This window comes from Anopheles nili, chromosome 2, assembly GCF_943737925.1.
Source record: "Anopheles nili chromosome 2, idAnoNiliSN_F5_01, whole genome shotgun sequence".
In the NCBI taxonomy this organism is placed as follows: Eukaryota; Metazoa; Arthropoda; class Insecta; order Diptera; family Culicidae; genus Anopheles; species Anopheles nili.
In genome coordinates this window covers 5,193,646-5,212,441 of record NC_071291.1, presented here as the reverse complement: position 1 = coordinate 5,212,441, position 18,796 = coordinate 5,193,646, and the positions used below count along the sequence as shown (strand labels likewise).

Sequence of the window (18,796 nt, the reverse complement as noted above, 5' to 3'; positions counted from 1 at the left end):
GTGAAGCAACGAGAGACAGAGAGAGAGAGAGAGAGAGAGAGAGAGAGAGAAAAGCACCCTCCCATAAAACCCCACCAACAACCCCAGAGTCATTGTTGCGTTCGACTCCCAGTCAAAGGGGAAGAAAAACGGCGCACGTTTACAAAAAAAAAACGGCAGGCCCTTTGCGGCCTCGGCGCCTTTTTCTCGCACACAACGACCATCACCGCGTGGTCTAGCCCGTGTGCGAGCTCACGTACACCATCGTCATCATCATCATCATCGTCATCAGCATCATCATCATCATCGTCGGCGTAGTCGTTTGTGCTTGAGCCGACATGGAACTAGCCCTTTTTCTTTCGATTACCGTTACGACCACGGCACCGCACCGCCCGATCCCATAGCCAATAATTGCATACAATGGAAGGTTTTTTTTTCGTTCCTTCTTCCGTGTGGCCATGCTCCCATCTCCATACATGCTCCCCAACCGTGCGCCACATTGGGAGCGAGTTTTCCGGCCGATGGTGGTGGATTTTTCTCACATTCTGCTGCCACCTCGCGTAGGTTTGCTATTAGATTTAAACAAAACATTCTAAACACGGGCTCTTCTCTCCGTCAGCCAATCTGGGGGTCGCTTAAGCAGACGAGTCTCCGAGGAAGCGTTATTCATTAATCACTGCACTTGCTCCTTCCGTGGTGGGAGCTTACATTGCTCAAACATGCGCGCATGCTGGTTGACCATCGGCCATTGGGAATTGGCTTTCTGCTACGGCATGCTGCTGCTGCCATTGCTGACTCCATCACCCAGGGAGTCTCGAGTGCAAGTGGGCTTTATGTAACGCCCGACTGGAAACCCGCCCCGGTAAAGAGTCACCAAACGACAGCAAGGCTCCCGATGGTGTGGCCAATGAAAGTCGAAAGAATGGCACCGGGTTTTTGGCGAGCCAATGCGGGCGACAAACCGGCCGATGGTGCTTTTGGTGGTTTGAGGAACATGGGGTCGATTGTGAATGTATTTGCATAAATTGCTTGCCTCAGCTTCAGTCGGATGGGCGAGCGCCCTTGACTGGGCGTTCGGTAAGGCCTTCGGTAAGAGTTGGCAAATAATTGTTCCTCCGATTGGGTGGCCTCGTTTCTGCTTGTGTGGGAGATGCGGTGGGTGGGAAGCGCTCGGGTGTGATAGCGAGTGATAAAGGTAGGTAGGCGGATATTTGCCCTACGCGCTCGCGGTCAGTTTCCCAGAGTGTGTGTTGTTTGCCCTTCTAAGGCGGCGCGCTGGTGGGTTTATTTGTGCTTCCGTTTCATCCTACTCTCGGAGCGGAACTAAATGGTCAGTGATTTAAATCATTACCACAGCAAAAATACGTCAAAATTCACACAAATGAGGCAGCCGAGGGTGGATTTCTTCTCGTTTCTTTTTTTTTTTCAACGCTTTTCGCAACATCTTTCGACCGGAATGGAACAAATATTTTCGCGGTGTTCCACCCACACATTTTTGCTCTCCTTATCTCGGTTCTGTCTTTCGATGCGCGATGCCGACCCTTGGGGGAAGTAAGCCACCCCCACGCGAACGTGTCCTATCGATGAAGACAGATGACGGCAAAATTGAAAAAGGACTTTTGCCAGAAATCGATACGCTGCGATTTCTAGCATCCGGGCCGCCGCCATCGCCGCCTTTCGTGCGAGTGGATGAGAAGCGAATATAAAAAAAAAACATATCCTTCGACCACCCACTCGCGCTCGCATTGCTCGACTTGCTGTGCCATTGGGAAGCAAGGGGGTTGGCAAGTTTCGGTGCCGTGTAGTCAGCTGACATTGACATAAATTCGACGAATCGGGCGATTTTCCCCGAGCCCAACCACTTGGGCCCCTACCCGGGTGGCCCGGGCTTTTGGGGAGGAAAATGTGTGATTTATGGTGCTACTTTTCCCCGTGAATGGGAGTTCTCTCCTCCCCTGCATCCAACCGCCGTGGGGGCTGGTCGTCTCCGGGTGCCATTGAGGAGGGAAAAGTGATGGAGCAAAATCAATTCTTCTCAACTCTTTTTTACGCTTTTTTTCTTTTCGTGCAGGACGAAACGAAGGAGATTGTTTTTCGCGCGTATTCTGGCTGTCGCTGTAGGGTGGTGGCCAGAGTGATAAGCGAGAGAGAGAGAGAGAGAAAGGAGTAGCGTGTTTCCTGGAAAGTAGTAGAGCGTGTGTGTGTGTGTGTGTGTCTGTGCGGACAAGCGGACGGAAAGGATTGCAACAGCGGGGGGGGAGGGCAATGTAATGTTTGACAGGGCACTCAGGGCGAAAAAAGCGTCACTTTTCGGCGAGGGAGGCAAAACTTTTCCACCCGAGAAGTTTTTGGTCTGTGGCGCGCGAGAAGCGCTTAATAAAAATTCAAATTCTCCGCCTTGATGACGCGGAGTGGGTGGAAACTTCGCGAAGAAAACGTCAATTAAAACCGCGTCGTGTGTGACGAGGAAGGCGGTTTTCTTTTCAACCCCCGGCGACCCCGGGAGCCTTCTTGCGGGGTGCGGTGTGTTTAATCGCTTCCGAGCAAAAGAACCCCGTTTGAAAAACTCCCGTGGCTCGCGGAAGGTAGGAAAAGTCAAGCAAGCAAAAGGAACCGGCCGTACAGGTGGCAGAGGAGAGGTACTCTCGCTCGCGCTCATTAGATTGTAATTAGTACCGTGCGCATAACGAGGTACCGTTTTTTGCGGTCGTTTGCTGCACGTCAGCTAGCGTTGCATCGGTGATCATTTCCACCAAGAGTCAAAAAGCAACACCTACGAACGAGGTGAAAATGGACCGTTCGTCAACGAACGCACGTATCGTCAACTGGGTCCTGTGGCGCAATGGATAACGCGTCTGACTACGGATCAGAAGATTCCAGGTTCGACTCCTGGCAGGATCGCGCTCACTCTGTTGTAAAATCGCCTTCGACAAGGAGGAACTTTTTTACTGCCTCCATAAATGCCTTTTCTCGTGCACTTTTAGCTTCGCTTCATTGGTGGTTTCTCATCGAAAGCGCTTTTATGTCGTCTCATTCGTGCAACTCTGGCAGCTCGCTAAACCCTCGTCGAGCGTCAAAACACGTACTCTAGCGGTTGGGGAACGTCATTGCGCACGCGTAAACAAATTAAGTATCGCTTCTCGCAACCCCATCAGCAGCATCGCCCTTTTGTGCACGCTTCTTCTCAACCCTTAATCAACCCCACGAGCAGCAACCCGTGTGGCACGTGTGCGGGGGTGGGTGTTAGGGATGGTGGCGCAGAAAAAGGGGCGCGCGCGCGCATATTTTACGCCACGCCGCCGTTGTTGCGCTTCAACAGTGACACGATGGCTCAAAATGGTCAACGCGCTACCCTTCGACAGAGATGGAACAAAACTCGAGCGGAATCTGCCCATCGCGTGCAGGCGGCATGTGTGTGTGTGTGTGTGTGTGGGGGGACGTGCGCGCGCTGGACGCAATCGAGCGTTCGACCTCACGCGAAGACACATTGCGGCAAAAGGGCACCAAGGCGCGCGCTTTATCGAGGGTTTGTTTCTGAGGCAGCAACGGTCCGAGCTGCCTTTGGGGAGAAGATTCCACTGGCAAATGAGGCTATTTGCCCGCTGGAAGTGTTCGAATGCAAGAACAAACTCGCGCATTTGGGGGTTTCTTCTTTTGTGGTTACATGCGACTCGCTGGCGATTGGAAACGCATCTCAAGAGGAAGGATGATGCGTTCGCTTGCCAACATCGCGTTTTCGCATTTGTCGTGCGCGCTTACGTGGGGGTTGTTTGTTTTAATTAAAATTAATCACCCCGAAGGTTTCGCAAATGCGCCAGCGTTCTACAACAACGTGCTGCAGCCCACGGCCTCCGTGGCCTTTGCCCGTGTGATGGCCTTCTCCGTGAGCAACAGGAACTGCAGGAAGCAATCGCAAATAGGAACGATCGAACGAGACCCCCCTCCGTCCACATACACACACACACACAACCGACAACGCGTCCTTGGTTTTGCTTCCGATTTGCGCACGATTCTCATCACGCACGCGGTGCTACCGCTGTGACGCGTATTCCAAAATTTGCACGTGTCCCACGTGCGCCGTGCCAGTTTATTTACGGCCAAGAGGCAAACCGTCGGTTGTTCGGGTGCTCGGGTGCTCGCGGAATCGGCCACGGAAAAATGTGACTTTCTACCGAACCCGTCACTCGTGCACCAGAAGACGAGAAGTGGTGGAAAAACCAGCAGCAACAACAACAACAACAAAAAAACCCTCCCCCAGACATCACCTCCAATGGTCGCGGTGCCACGAGACCACCCTTCTTCCCACCGCGCACCCACCACCATTTCGAGGCGTGTTTGCGTGCGCACACGCGAACCGCGTTGGCGATCGGGAAACGTGCGAAAGATTCGCGACACGTGACCGTCGAACCGTGAGGCTGAGCTGAACGAATCAAACAGCACGCCCGCCTGCGCTTGGTTGGGTGGGCCGGTGGGGCAGCAACGTAAGTTGCACCAACAACAGCTTCAAGTGCGAATGAACAGAGAGAGAGAGAGAGGGAATGAGTGAAAAAAATACTTGAACCCACTTTGAACGCATCGACACTCGCTTGTTGCCGCCGCGTAGGGGTGGTGTTGTGGACATGGAGAGGCTCTCTCTCTCTCTCTCTCTCTCTCTCTCTCTCTTGCGAACACTTCAACCACCGGACAGGTGTATCTCCGCAGGCTCATCAGTACTCGATACGAATTGAAGGGGGGATTCGATTCGAACGCACACAGGGTGGAACCACAGGGATTTAACCTTTCGAAGAGCATGAACTGCCCTCGGACAGGGTCAAACGGAAGGAAGGACTCATCGAGGAGTCTTCCGCGAACCGGGAAGTGCCGCACGAAACCAATGCGGGTGACAATTATGCTGCCAAAAATGATTACGCCACTTTTGCGTGCGATCATGGCGCGTGGCACCTCTCCGATCGTCGGGAAAATGGCGTTGAGAGAGTGTAAGATAACCCAAAATCGCCTTCGAATCGCTCGCAAACCTTCGCTCGCTTCGACAGATGAAGGAAAACCCGGACACTCGGCGAGCGAGAGAGCGAACGATCGAACACCAACACTCGATCACCAACACTCGACTTCGACTTAACGGCTGTTGTTGCGTTGTGGTTGCTTCTTGTTTGGTGGCTTTACGGCGTGTTTTGTGCATGATCAGCACCTCGACCGACCGATGGTAAAGACCCCAGAGAGCGAGATGTTGAAGGCTGCCCCCATCGTCGATCGCGCACACGCACACATGGAAAACGTTCGCGTGCGCGCGATCACGCGCAAGCACTCAAGTACCGCGACGCGTCTTGCGTCGTTGGCGCGCTAAAACAAAGGAAGCGCTTTGTGTCTGTGGGGCTGAAGTCGTTGGGAAGACGAAGCCATGCACGGGGAGGGAAAATCCATTGAATAACCGAGCTCTATCGAACACTTGTACGGTAAAGGGAAATCCACTCCGAAGGGCGAGACCCACACCCGAGACAGTCATCCTCGCTGCCGGTGCTGGAGGGTAGTAAATAATTTTATTAACGCTTTGCTTGCTGACTGCCACTTTTTTCCTACTGCGGGTACTTCCTCCGGCGATGGACAAAGTGTGCGTTATCGCGTGCGAAGGAAAAAAGGGCGATGGCTTTAGCGATTTAGCGATCAGCTAAGCGCAACACCGATCCGTTTTGCGGGATTAGTTTCATGATTTTCCACCAGTGTCGGTCTCTCGATGGAGGCTTCGATGCACTTGGGGTTTTTTTCTTTTTGCTTCTTACGTTAGTGCTTTCCGTTGCTCGCGACGATTAATTATGTCGTAATTGAATGGCAAAAGTGAGGGTTGGCCATTGTTGTGTAGAGGGTGAAGGCAGCTGATTCAAGAAAAAACAAAAAAAAACAACGATCAACGAGAAGAGAAGAGAGCGAGAGAGAGAGAGAGAGAACCCGTGACAGGACGAAAGGAAAAAAAGACGCGGGAAAAAAACAGGAAAAAGGCCAACACAAAGCCCCGACGCTTGTTTGCTCGCGCATAATCATACACCACGCCACGGGTTTCGGACCAGAAGCCACCACCTACCAGCAAAGGCTTCCAGCTCCAATTTTGACCTCAAATTAAACTCTCCACACGCAAGAGGACGCCCGACGTCGTCCCGAACGCGCGTACAAAGCAAGCCCGGAGCAACGGTGGTGGTGTTTTCCTTTTATTGAAATATGGAGCAAACAGGCGCCCGAGTCGGGAAAAAGGTACGGCGAGCCCTCCCCCACTCCTATGGCGATCAAAGGGACTGAAAACGCGCGTCAAGTGTCGGCTTGCGAACTTTCGGTCAACTTTTACTCCTCCACCAGCAACAGCATACCGTTGATAAAGCGGGTGGAATTGCGGGATGACAATGGTGAGGGAGGTGGGACACGCGACATAATACACCCTTCGGGCACCTGATAAGCCGGGAACGACAAGAAAACGCAGGATCTCTCTCTCCCCCTCTCTCTCTCACTCTCTTTTTCGCATTGGATTGGTGGGTTTTGTTCGCGAGTCAATTACGTCACAACGCCGCGACGCGACGCGACCGGATGATGAAGGGCAGAAAGACACGAACGAGCCAACAAATCCAACAAACCCACCCACCACCCTCTTGAGGCACAGACACACACACACACACACAGGCGTACGACATCGAACCCACGTAGGAGGACGGCCGGGCCTGGTGACGTATTATTTTTCATTTATTTTCGCATAAGAAAGAAAGAAAGCAAAAAACACACCACCGCGATGGGGTTTTTGTGCGTTTTGGAATGTTGGTTTAACATTTTCGGGCTCCTTTTTGGGTACACCGGATCGCATTGGATCCATCTAATCGAAGCTTATTGTGGTGGCTCGTGGAAGAGCTTTTTCAAGGTGGGAATTTCACGAGCCAGTCGGAATGAATTTTGTCACACGGGCAACATTAGACCATCATCTTTTCTCACCGCCGACGAGCATGAGAGGGTGCAAAAAAAACTGTGCCACACAGCGAAAGGGGGGGATGGGTGCCCGAAGAAAATGGACAAATGGTTTTTGCGAACGGGGTTTTCTCGAGACGTGGGGAAAAATAAAGCGCATTAAATAACCCACCTACCCACTGTAAAGTGGATCACTGGGGGGGGGGAGAGGGAGGGTGAATGGGAGGATAGAGAAGCAAACTCCCCCCCCCCATCCCCACCCAGTCGGGCGAGAGACAACAAAGGAAAGTAAAATGGAGCAGCACCGAAAATTCGACGCGCGACATGACCTGATTCCGTGGCGTGTTGGCGTGGACGAAGGTGTGTGCGCTTTGTGCTGCCAGGATTTTATGCACTGCAAAGGACCTGCGAGCGTTCCGAGCAGGCAGGCAGGCAGACAGGCAGCATTCAGATCGAAGCAACCCATGAAACCGCAACACTTGATGATGAGCGCGTGAGAGTGAGAAGGCGAGCGTGAGCGTGAGCGTGAGCTGATCGCGTGCGGCTGGCCGTTTTTAGTTGTGTACGACCTTCACCCTGACCAATAAACTCGCCCGCGTGTCCGTGGCGTCCATACTAGCCATGCGAGAGAGTGAGAGAGAGAGAGAGAGAGAGAACATTGGCTCGCTCGCGATGGTTCCGTTCCGTTGCCCTTATCTGCTGCTCATCATCATCACGGCGTCATCATATGGTTGCGAGGGCGCCGCCACCATTCAGCTGTAGTACACCCCCACACACACACACACACACACACACACATGGGTGTGGGTGGGGGAAAATCCCTGAACTCGCGCCCGTCGCCCAATGGCCGATTTCCTGGCCCTTTTTGGGTGCAGGGCGGCTGTCGCTTATCTCGCGCCCGTTCGCGGCTGCTGACCGATAGTAAGCGATGTAACCGCGAAATTATTGCGCCTGATAATGAAACGAACCACCCCTGTCGCGGTCGAGAAGGCACACATAACCCCACCAAAAAGGGTCGACAATCGACTCGCTGAGAGACTGAGGGCTTTCGGAACCGTGCAACCGTGTGGGGTTTTTCTTTTTGCTTTCGATTTGGGGGTTTCTTTCCCTTTTTTGTTTTCGCCTCCCATTTGCGCTCGGTTCAATCACAGAAATCCACCCGCTCGACGAGATCCTTCCTCGTAAACGCCGCACACACTGAGTGAGCAAAAAGTGCGTGTCTTTTTTTTGTTTCGCTCTCTTTCTCTCTCGCCTTTCTTACCTTTTCCAGGTCTAGGCCGGTCGATGTCTTTGCTGTGGCCATCACCGATGTACGAGATCACGTCGTAGTTCCGGTTTGTGCGTCTCTCGATCAGTGACTTTTCCTCGCATCACACGTCGCAGCTCATGGTTTCATGCTTTCTCGCTCACTCACACCTCACCGGCATCGTGAGACTCCAATACGACAGCTGTGAGTGTGTGCGAGCGAGCGAGTGAGTGTGTGCGCGCTGCACGAAGGCTGCACGGAATGAACTGCATTGAACTGCCCCTGCCTTCCAGCGGTGTGGTGTGTCCCCCCCCCACCCGTTCTCTTTCGACACCAAAATACGGTAGAAGAGGAGAGAGAGAGAGAAAAAAAAAGGTCAACCCATATTGCGACGTCGACGACGTCGTTGTTGGAACCAAACTTGTCCTTGACGGTCAATCCGGTGGTGAAGCGAACGGTTAGTGAGAGAAGCCCGTGAGCGAGCGAGATGGAAGCGAATGCCACGGTGGGTGGAAAACGCACCCCCCCCACTACATGCGGGTGGCAAAGAGATTAGCCTTGTTAGTGTGCCAGGGCCGCGAAACAGCCAAAAAACCACGCACGCTCAGCACCCTTGCAGCAGGAAGATTCTCACTCGACTTGGACCATTTGCGGGGTTTGCCGCGAGCTAGATTGAGGTCACTCGCTCGGGGGGGGGGGGGGATGATCTGTTTAAGCAGCATCTCGGTGGCGGTGGGGGAGGTTGCAAACCACGCCGCTCATCATCTTGCCCGTGACCTGGATCAGGCATTTCGTGTGCTCTCGAAAGGCGACATCTTCCCGTCTCGCTTGATCGTCGTTGAAGGGGTCACTTCGATGTATCGGAGTTGGGAAAGGAGCACTAGAAAGAGAGCGAGAGAGAGAGAGAAATTCATCCCTCACGTACACCCCAAAAAGCATACCCCTATTGGGCCCTTCGATTCGACCGTTCCTTTTTAACAAACGTCTTGTGACAACAACGAACAAGGGTGAATTTTCCATCGCGAAGGGCCGAAGGTGTTTTTTTTCCCATCGCAAAGAGCCCTCGCAAGAGCCCAAAACCGACACCTGGCGTTGTTGGGCTTTCTCAGATCTCAGGACAAACAACCTGAACGGCAAGGATGCAGCCCGCTTGGCGAAAGGTAGTGTGTGCGAGTGAGACAGCACAACGTCATCGTCGTCGTCGTCGTCGGCGGCGGCGTGTAAGTTCATAATTTCATCCCCTCCTGGGGCGCACAGGTAATGCGCGGGGCCAGGTCTTTTTGGGCCACGTTGCTGCAACCCCCGGTGCACCGTGTGTCTCGGTATGCACAATGGCGATGCAGTGCACACACACACACACGTGTGCGTGGTTCTGGTACGCATCTGTTCGAGCCGTTCCTTCCAATTCCCGTCCAGCTGACGAACGTGCGCGCTGGCCTTCGAAGGATCCGTGCGTGTGTGTGTGTGTGTGCCCTTCCGGGGCGGGTTCCCTGGTGTCTCCCTGGTGCGTATCCCTTTCCACGAGACGTTTGCTGTGCTTTCTCCTTCTCGGTAGCAAAAGGGGATTGCTTTTTTTTTCGCTCGCCTCACCAACCTCATGCAGTTGACGATTGACGGAAGGAAAGCCTGGAAGCCGGATTCATGGAGGGGGTTTTTTTGTTTTTATGACCACCAATGAAACCGATGCCAGTTCAGTGGGAAAGACATTTCCAGATCCTGGCTGGAAATCGACGATATGCTCAACGTCACGTCAACCGATTATGAAACGGACAAACAGCAGGGACCTTCCCCCACCGAAAACATCATGCTTCAATAACGCAACTTTCCCGTCCCGTCGTTCAGCTTCAGTACTTTCGGAAAGTACGTAGTCCCCTTCTGCGATCTGGTCGAAAAAAAAAACAAAAAGCAAACGCCACATAAACAAAATGGCAACGTTTGTGCGCCGTTTTGTGTATGCAAAATGTTGCCATGAAGAAATGGCTTCTCATGTCCAGACGAATTGACGACAAGCGACAACAACAAAAAAATGGGAATTAAACACCAGACAGAATAAAAACAAAAACCCGAAGCCAGTGAGAGGCAAAAGCGTGGTCAGTAAAAAGATGCCGGAAAGGCCAGCAACCTCCGAGGTCCTGCAAAACTCGATTCCGTGTGCACACCTGTTCCTGCTGGTCCGGGGGAACGGATGGATCGAGCGATATGCTGCGGATCGATGAACCAACAGAAACAGCTCAAAGGGGAGTCAAAAAGGATAGCCAGACGCCTGAGCGCTGTGTGTGTGTTTGCGTTCGCGTTGCCAAATACAGAACAAACAGGAGCGCACTCACGCCAAAAGGGATTAAAATCGTTCATTTTATTATGTTTTTCAAACGCGAGTTTTTGGGCGAGCAATTGTCAAGTGAATAAACGACAACCAGCTCATGTACATCCTGTAAAATGCGATCTTGCGAGGGCATCACTAACACGCAGAAAGATGGCAAGGCTTTATGAAGCGGCCACGCGCTCTCGGGGATAAAAAGGCGTATAGTTTGGGCTTGTTTATTGTAAGCTTTTTTTTTAATTTTATCATCCACCGCTTCGTAACTATTTGTTTACGTCACGCGAGGGAAAGCAATGGCTTTGAGCAGAAAAACAAAATAGCCCGAGTTCGAGTCGCTTGCGCACGTTTGGCCACGCTTCTGCCACCAGCGCTTATCATACGCAGCCGCGTTACGCCGCGTTAACATGTGCCGACTCGTTCGCGTTGGGCCAAAATGAGGCCCTACAGGGCGTTATCAGCTGTTGCAGGGTTGGGGCCGTTTCTTGAAAACCGTTTCTTGAAAACCAACCTACCTGCTCGTGCACGATCTCGTCGTTCCGTTATCGGCGCACGAGTAAGCCCCTTCTTTTTTGGGCAGTCATTTGCTGTACCATTGGGTCCTTGGAATGTCGATATGAAGGACCCGCAGAAGAAGCTCGTGAACACCCATGCAAAGGGCGAAGAAAGCTGTAATAAAAATCACTACAAATCCCTCTCTGTAAAGGGCCACACTAACGCCCTTCCGGCGTGCGCTTGCTTAATGGAAAGTAATCCCACTCGCATCCTTTCCCTTAATCCCAACCGCTCAGGATCTTCGGCGCATCGGCTGTTCGTCCTCTATTATTTTCACCCCAACACTGCCACATGTCCTGGGAGCCAACACGGACCGTACGGAGGTTCCTCGGAAATCACTATCGAATCGAGAGAAATCGAGTTATCTTCTCCTACTTTCGGTAGGTCGCTTTATCCTTCGACTGCATTTATGCTTCTTCAAAACCCCTCACGAAAAAGCAACGGGCAAAGAAAGACGAGGCAAGTTCTCTGGACCTAACGATTCAGCTTCCTTTTTTTTCTACGTCACCCTAGCTGTGTTCCTTTTTCGTTCCTTTTTTTTCGCCTTATAAACTACGGCAGGTAAACGAGGGAAACGAAACGTAACCACCTCACCGAGAAGTGAGCAGATTCCAGCTCCGGTTCATCTCACTTCTGCCTGTTGCGGTGAGTCACGAGCGAACGAACGGAAGAGGCGAGTTAGTGAAGTGATTTAAATTATGCTGTCATGCTTATCTTCTCACCAGGCACGTAGGCACTTCACCATTAGCGCGTACTCTCTCTCTCTCTCACGCGTTCTCTCTCTCCCTCTCTCGCTTGTTCGGTGCTCGATGGTCGAAGGTTTTTATTTGTGTTTGCCCCTTTTTTGCTGCCGTCGCTGCTGCTGCTGCTGCTGCTCCGGCTGTTGCTGCTGTCGGGCGTGCTAGAGTGAGTGTGAGAGAGAGAGACCTTTCCGTGATCGGACGTCTCGTTCTCACCGACGTCGGGGGTCAGCATGCCACGGGACAAAGCGCACAGATAAGCTCATGTTTTTCGGTGGATAATCAACATCGAACAAGCAGGCGAGCAGAGTGAGACTCCATCGAGTGAGTGAGCCGTTTTTCACGTGAGCTCACTATGGCTTCTCACGTTCGCGGGTGTTTTTTTTTTCATCACCAACGAGGATTTCTTCTTACCCTAGGTGGGAATGGTGTTGTTTGGCAGAAAAGAAGCCCTTGGCCTGCCGGGACGAATGAAACGTAATAAAATAAAGCAAAATTGAAACACACACACCAGTCGGTGAGGGGAGATCGAACTGAAAATGCATTCCTATTCCTGCGCCCTGCGTTGTGGATTGCTGCAGGACACGACGCAGGGGTTGCTGCAGTGAACGCAAAGCAAAAAGCCACAACGAACGCAACGAAGAGCCGTGGAATCCTGCGAAAGGGAGCATATATGCTTTCCGACCATTTTCTCACTGCACACACCATCATCATCATCAATAGCAGCAGCAGCATGCTTTGGTAGAAAACCTCGTCTTCGAGCCGGGTCGAAGGAATTTCCAGAGCCCGGAACCCTCGGCCTATACCGCGTGTCATTTTGGGTCGGATTTGATACCAATGGATGGATGGATGGATGGCGTGAGATGGAAGCCGATCGAGTCAGGGTACCAGCATTGATATACCAGCGTGTGTCGACGACGCAGGCCATAGGTGAGGGTCGAAAGACGCGACGAGTTCCGTTCGTTGCGCTTCCGCTATTCCGCGTGGCGAGATAACTCCGGTGAAATTATTGGGCCACAATTGGTTGACCTTCCGCCGGTGACGCCGTCTGAGCTGCAGTCAAATGCACTTCTGGTTTGCAGCAGCAGCAGCAGTGTGTTGCTTGCACCCGTGAAGGCCAACGAACGCCCGACCAAAGCAGGGAGGAGGAAAACACGCACACGAAAAAGGGGGCGCAAAACAACAAAAAAATGTGTTAAAAGATCAACAACATCTGCGAGGGTCAAACTTGGCGACGGCGACTTTACCTTCCTTTAAGTAGAGCGTGCTCTCTCTCTCTCTCTCTCTTTGTCGCGCTATCACGCCAATGGGTCACCTCTTCCTGTTCTCGCACGCGTGTGTGTGTTGCTGGAGCGGCGTTCACATTTGCGTCGCAACACACGTATAAGCTCCCGCATCTCCGCCTCGTTCGATCGTTCTATTGACGCACTTTGTGCGCGATGCGGTCCAGCAGGGAAGAAGCCGCCTGCGACGCGGAATTGCGAAATGGCAGCACTATGAAGCGCGAACAACAACAGCGAGACAGGGCGCCTGGGCAGTGAACGAATTTTATGCGCGATTCGAGAGTGCTCTTCTCTAAAGCCCATCCCGAAAAGCCACCGGTAGGCAATTATCGCTCGGGCACGCATCGTAGGGGATATAGCTCAGTGGTAGAGCGTTCGCTTTGCATGTGAAAGGCCCCGGGTTCGATCCCCGGTATCTCCAGCTTAATTTGAAGCGCTTCCAAAAGGTGGTGGTGGATCGTTTCTTCTTTTTTCTTTCATGCTGACAGGCAATATTTGTACTCCTGCGATCAGGTGTCTTGAAACAAAAAAGAGGATGCTTTTTAAGCTTAAGCAGAAAAATGTTCGGTTTTTGTGGCGCTCAACGGGATAATTGCGTCACTACTTGGTTCTTTTTGTTTTTCTGCGCACCACAGAGGTCACCGAGCGAGACTAGCAACTACCTCCTGAAGGGACGTGCGCAAAGGATCCGGTTTATTACCCTCGGCAACATGGGGCCCCGTTCGCGACAGAAGCCTTTAAGACCTCTGTCGCTGTTTGAGCGCGTGTAGGAGGTGTTGTTGCTGGTTGCCCGCCGGTCCCGCGATTCCTTCCCGGTTTGATTGATGATCACGCGAATCAACCTGCACAACACCCTCAGCGCTGGACCGGTTGGATTCGGTCAAGGAAAGCGAGCGAACGGCATGAAGCACACACACACTCAATTAAGCCACAGTCACAGGATGAAAAGTCAGCGGTCTCTCGAAGCGAGTGGGAAGCGATCCCGTGTGAGTTGGAGCCGCGCGTTCTTTCACCCTCGCCGGGGTGTGGTGTGTCGATTTGTTGTTCTTCTTCTTCTCATTCCGCCATCTAAACGGTTGAATGAACTTCCGCGAAGCGTGGCGAAGGCAAAAGGGAGGCTTTTTGTTCTGTCTCTCTTTCTCTCGCTCTGTGGTAGCGTTTACTTTAAGCTCCACTTTGGTTTGGGGGTTAATATGATTGCTTAAATACATCCCCCCTCGCTGCTACGTTCGGCACGAATTCGATTCTGTGGCTCCGGCGGTGATGATTAATTGAGTGCCGTGCGGACAGAGGAAGCTAATCGAGACTGCGATACTGCCACCTTCGAAAGCGCGCAGTTCCTGGTGGTAGAAACATCCCTTCGGTGGCTCGCTCACGAGATGGCCACGGATCAGCAAACACACCCGGACCGGGAGACGCGTATGAAATGAAGGCAAATAGCATATAAAACTGAAACACGGCACCGTTTGAACAGCAGGTCCCGATCGCAGGTCGCTACCTTTCTTGAGCCGGTCCCGAATAAAGAGCTACACGGGAATGGAATGAAAATGCTTGAAGCAACAACTGAAGGAAGGAAGAAAAAACCATTCCCAGCTTGCAGCGAGCGGAAATCAAACAAAAAACCCCCTGTCGAAAAAGGTACGACAGTTGTGTAGGGACATGCCTGGGGATCTGGAAAAAAGAGACCTTTAAACGTGCAAGCACGTGGAGCAACCCGGCAACATATGGTCCGGGTGCCTGCCTTCGTTCCGTTGTGTGGGAGAGTTTTCTTTCGGTTTTGCTGCAGGAGCATCATTCCGACTTGGGTGCAATCAAATTTTACAGCCATCTAATTCGCGTCCCCGTGATGATGCTGAACCAAACTATCAGGGCCCATTCAGACAGCCCTTTGGCGGAACGTAATCCAGGCGTAATGATCTCATTAACAACTAAGCGGCCTCTAGTGCGTCCTTTCGTGCTTTAACCTCATCAGAGCCGTCGGCAAACGCATCGAGTTTGTGGTTTTTGTGCATTCGCCAAGGATGCATGCGAATTCGGGCTCGCCCTAACATACACATCCTGACGCCGAAAGCCGGCAACAGTCCTTTGTGGTCGTCGTTTCGTTCCGCTTATGTTCCGCGTTCGAGGAGCGCGTGAGTGTGAGCGAGAAAGAGAGATACCATTCACGGCGTAACGTATTTCGTTCACGCACGCCAGGGGCACAGGCCAGTTGGCAGTAGGTCGTAGGAAAGGTCCTTCCGAAATACCCTTCCGAAAAAAAAAAAAACGCAACCCACCGAGGGCGAGCAGAAATTTGTATCGAACAGGCCTTTTTTCTAGTCTCGGGGTCTCACTGTGAGCCGTTTTCGGTGAGAAAAATAACTCACGTCTCACGTTGAAGCGCTCTCGGGTGGTTTATTTCATCCCACCTCGGGCAGAAGCGTGGCTTTATTTGCAGTCATCCCACGTTTACTCCCGCCGCTTGTCCCTTCTGCTATTCCCCCGTAGCCTCCTCTCTCTCCCCAAGAGTATTTTAAACGGAAAAACACCACCACGCGCCCAGCTTGAGGAAAAGTTTGTTACGCACGGAAAAATCGTATCCCCTTACGAAGCGAGTAAAAAAATGGTTTCCTATTCCTTCTGCAACCCAGAGATGGTCCTGGAGATGAATGGTGGGTCTTTTGATTCTTTTTTTGTGTTGGTTCGTTGTGGAACGTTCCCGCTGTCTGCAATGTTCGTTGCAAAATGCTCGTATGCGATAACCGCCAACGTGCGGCACTGTTCGTCGACTCGACGTGCGATTCCAGCCCCTGAGCCTGCGGGCAGGTTTATAACACGTCCTCACTTGCGAGCAATCTCATAACGCGCCACACACCGCGGAACGCATAATTCCGCGAGCAAGTTCTTCGCGCATTTGAAATCAAACACAATTTAATCAACTCCCGATGCTCGCACTTTTTGCCTTTGTTTGCTTAACTCATTCGCGTACGACGGACCGCCATGCCCCCGCGGCTTGTGGCGGCGTTTTGACGCCGAAAATGTCATAAAATTTGCCAAAACGCCCCAGGTCTGGTGAGGTCCCCATTAGCGGCGCGGCGAAGGAACTGCGACAAGGCCAGACAAGGGTAAGGCAAGCAAAAACAAAACGGCAAAAAAAAAACAGACAGAACTCGATCCAAACGAACGATCCCCACAAAAGCCCCTGGCCGCCCGCACGACGTGGGAGTCTTTAGTTCCCTTTTCATTTCTGAACCAGTTCCAATGTTCGCGAGGGAGTTTTTTTTTTCAACACTCTATCCGAGCTTTTGGATCCGTATGGATACGTTGTCTGTTCCTTCTAGCTAGCAGGAGCCGAAAAACGGCGAGACAAGGCTGGGTGGTGCGGCAGCATAAACCCCCAAATTACAAAATATGAAACCGTTGCGAGATAATTACGTTAGATTGTTTCCGCGGCGTAGGCGGCCATCGCCGGTTTACCGAACGAGGGTCCTTAAGGTTGAGGAACAAAGTGGAACGAACAAAAATTGGCCGTTTTTTTTTGCTCTCATCGCTCGACGCGTGAGAAACCATGAATCGAAAAGGATAACAAGCTCTGAAAAGCCGAAGCTTGTGCCTGGGGGAAAATCATGAAGATCAGTTTATACCTTCCTGCCCGAATGGGTGCCCAGACGTAGACGGTTAAATGCGCCCAGAACGCCGTAGTAAAACAAATTAACAATCAATCTGCCCGTCTTCGGTCGACCCTTCGTGTGCATGTGTGTGATCGCCCACTAACCGGAAGGGCGATGGCGGAAAAGACAAAAGCAACCGGCGGAACATAAAAGAGTCCCGCGGCCGAGGGTGATCTAAATAATTACCTCACAAATGAGCCGGCGGCAGGATCAGGGAGGAGAGCCCAACGCGTGCAAAAGGACGAAAGCACAAGCGCGCGTTCGCGGGAGGCTTTCCAATCAAATTAACTTCTCTAGCAAATCGATAAGTGGTTTATTGATTAAGCGGCCGGCCGGCCCGGCTTTTTGGGGTGAGTCCGAAATCAAAACGAATCGTGAAATGGTAACGGCGCCACCAGCGCCTGATGACGATTAGACCGGCGGGGTTTATAGTGCCGTGTTCCGTTGCTCGAGTCCCTTCCCCATTCGCTTGACGGTTGTGGAGTCGCTGCGAGTTTTATGGACATATCCGCGAGTGGCATGCGGATTATATCCGCGGTCACGCGTACGCTGGGGGGAGTGACATTTTTGTTTCTATGTTTTTTTTTCTTCTCTTCTCGCGACGAAGCAAAGTTCACGCTCCACGGTTAAGCGGTGCGTTTGAGGGATCAAAGTAAGCGAGCGTGTTGACAATGCAGCGAAGGTCAAACGGTGGCGAGCATGACAGAATTAAAAGCAGATTTTCACCAGATTACTATGATACGGCGTTGTGTCCTATGATGCGTTGCTACCGGCGACACATTTGACAAAGCTAGCAGAGAGCAAATGTCACAAAAAATCTGCTCGAAACCCCTTGGGATCAAAGCGGGGTGCAATCAATTAATGGGAATATGCTTGTCACATGCCCTCGATTCCCTCGTGCTGATGCAACGATGAAGAGCGATACAAGAGAGCTGTTGGACCAGGGCCTTTTTCCGATACGTCAATGTGCAATCAAATGATCGCAGCGATGCTGTATCTTTTGCGACAAAAATCCATCGCTTGTGAAGTCGCAATATGCTTTTGACTACGCTACAGCGCTGCTGTTGGGCTGAAACCGGCCCCAAAACGCTGGCAGGGAAATTTAATCGGCGTCGCTTTTCGAAAATCAGCAGCGTATCCACGCAACACCAGCCCACGAGCTCTCTCTCTCTCTCTCTCTCTCTCTCGCACGCACACACACGCACACAAAAAGGCGCGCATAATAACTCGTCGAAAATTGTCTTTTGTTCGGCCAGCCATTTCCGCGCCGTTTGCATTAATTTATATCAATTCTAAGCGCTAAAGTGCAAACTTATGGACGAAATTCTACCAATATTGCTACCGCTCTCGCTCTCACCCGCAGGGTGGTTCGCTTTCTCGCTCCCTCGCACGGCACAAGCCTCGGGAAGCCTGTGGCGCGCAGCGTTCGGGTGACCGTAACGTAATCACTTCCAATTTTACTACCATTCGCGCTTCTCCCTCGCCCTTTAGCAGAAGCCCAGGGTGTGTGCGTGTGTGTGTGTTTCTCGGGGCCATCCATGCACGCACGTACTCTGGGGGGGGTCGAACGCTGGGTCGTAGTTCCGTCTCATTTGTGCGCCCTTGCAAGAGGCCACTGATCAAAAGAGAACCGATTTTCTGTGAGAGCGTGCCAAGAATATGGCGTGTATGGGCAACGACACCAAGCGACGGCGAGATGTCACCGTGACTCCTCTTATCCATCCCTCGTCTACGCTTTTCCCTTGCTCTTGGGCTGTCCTTTTGCCTGAACGATGCTACGAAGGGGGAAGTGATTGAATGTGTTTTTTTTTTCGTATTCGTAACTTTCTGCTGATAGTTGCAAAATAGAAGTGCGAAGGGAGTGCAGGGAACACGTAAGGAACCATTTTGCGAATAAGACACCGTGCGGATGCACGTTCATTTCAAACATCCGGTGGCCGGTAATCCCGGTGTCGGTTGTAATCCAGTTTGCTGCTGTACTAAATGATGAATGTAGATTTGCTGGAAGATTGAAGTGAACCGTGCGAGCTATTATATGCTGCGAGCCAACACAAACTGTACGCAAATACGAACCGAAGCTCTCGACA

At 52.0% G+C, this 18,796-nt stretch overlaps 2 non-coding genes across 2 annotated transcripts; both read left to right on the top strand.

The window, feature by feature from the left end:
• Positions 1-2,807: 2,807 nt before the first annotated feature.
• Trnar-acg (transfer RNA arginine (anticodon ACG)) lies at positions 2,808-2,880 on the top strand. The gene has a single exon. It is a non-coding gene; the product is annotated as a tRNA-Arg (tRNA).
• A 10,528-nt stretch (positions 2,881-13,408) lies between these two features.
• Positions 13,409-13,480, top strand: Trnaa-ugc (transfer RNA alanine (anticodon UGC)). The gene has a single exon. It is a non-coding gene; the product is annotated as a tRNA-Ala (tRNA).
• Positions 13,481-18,796: the final 5,316 nt, after the last annotated feature.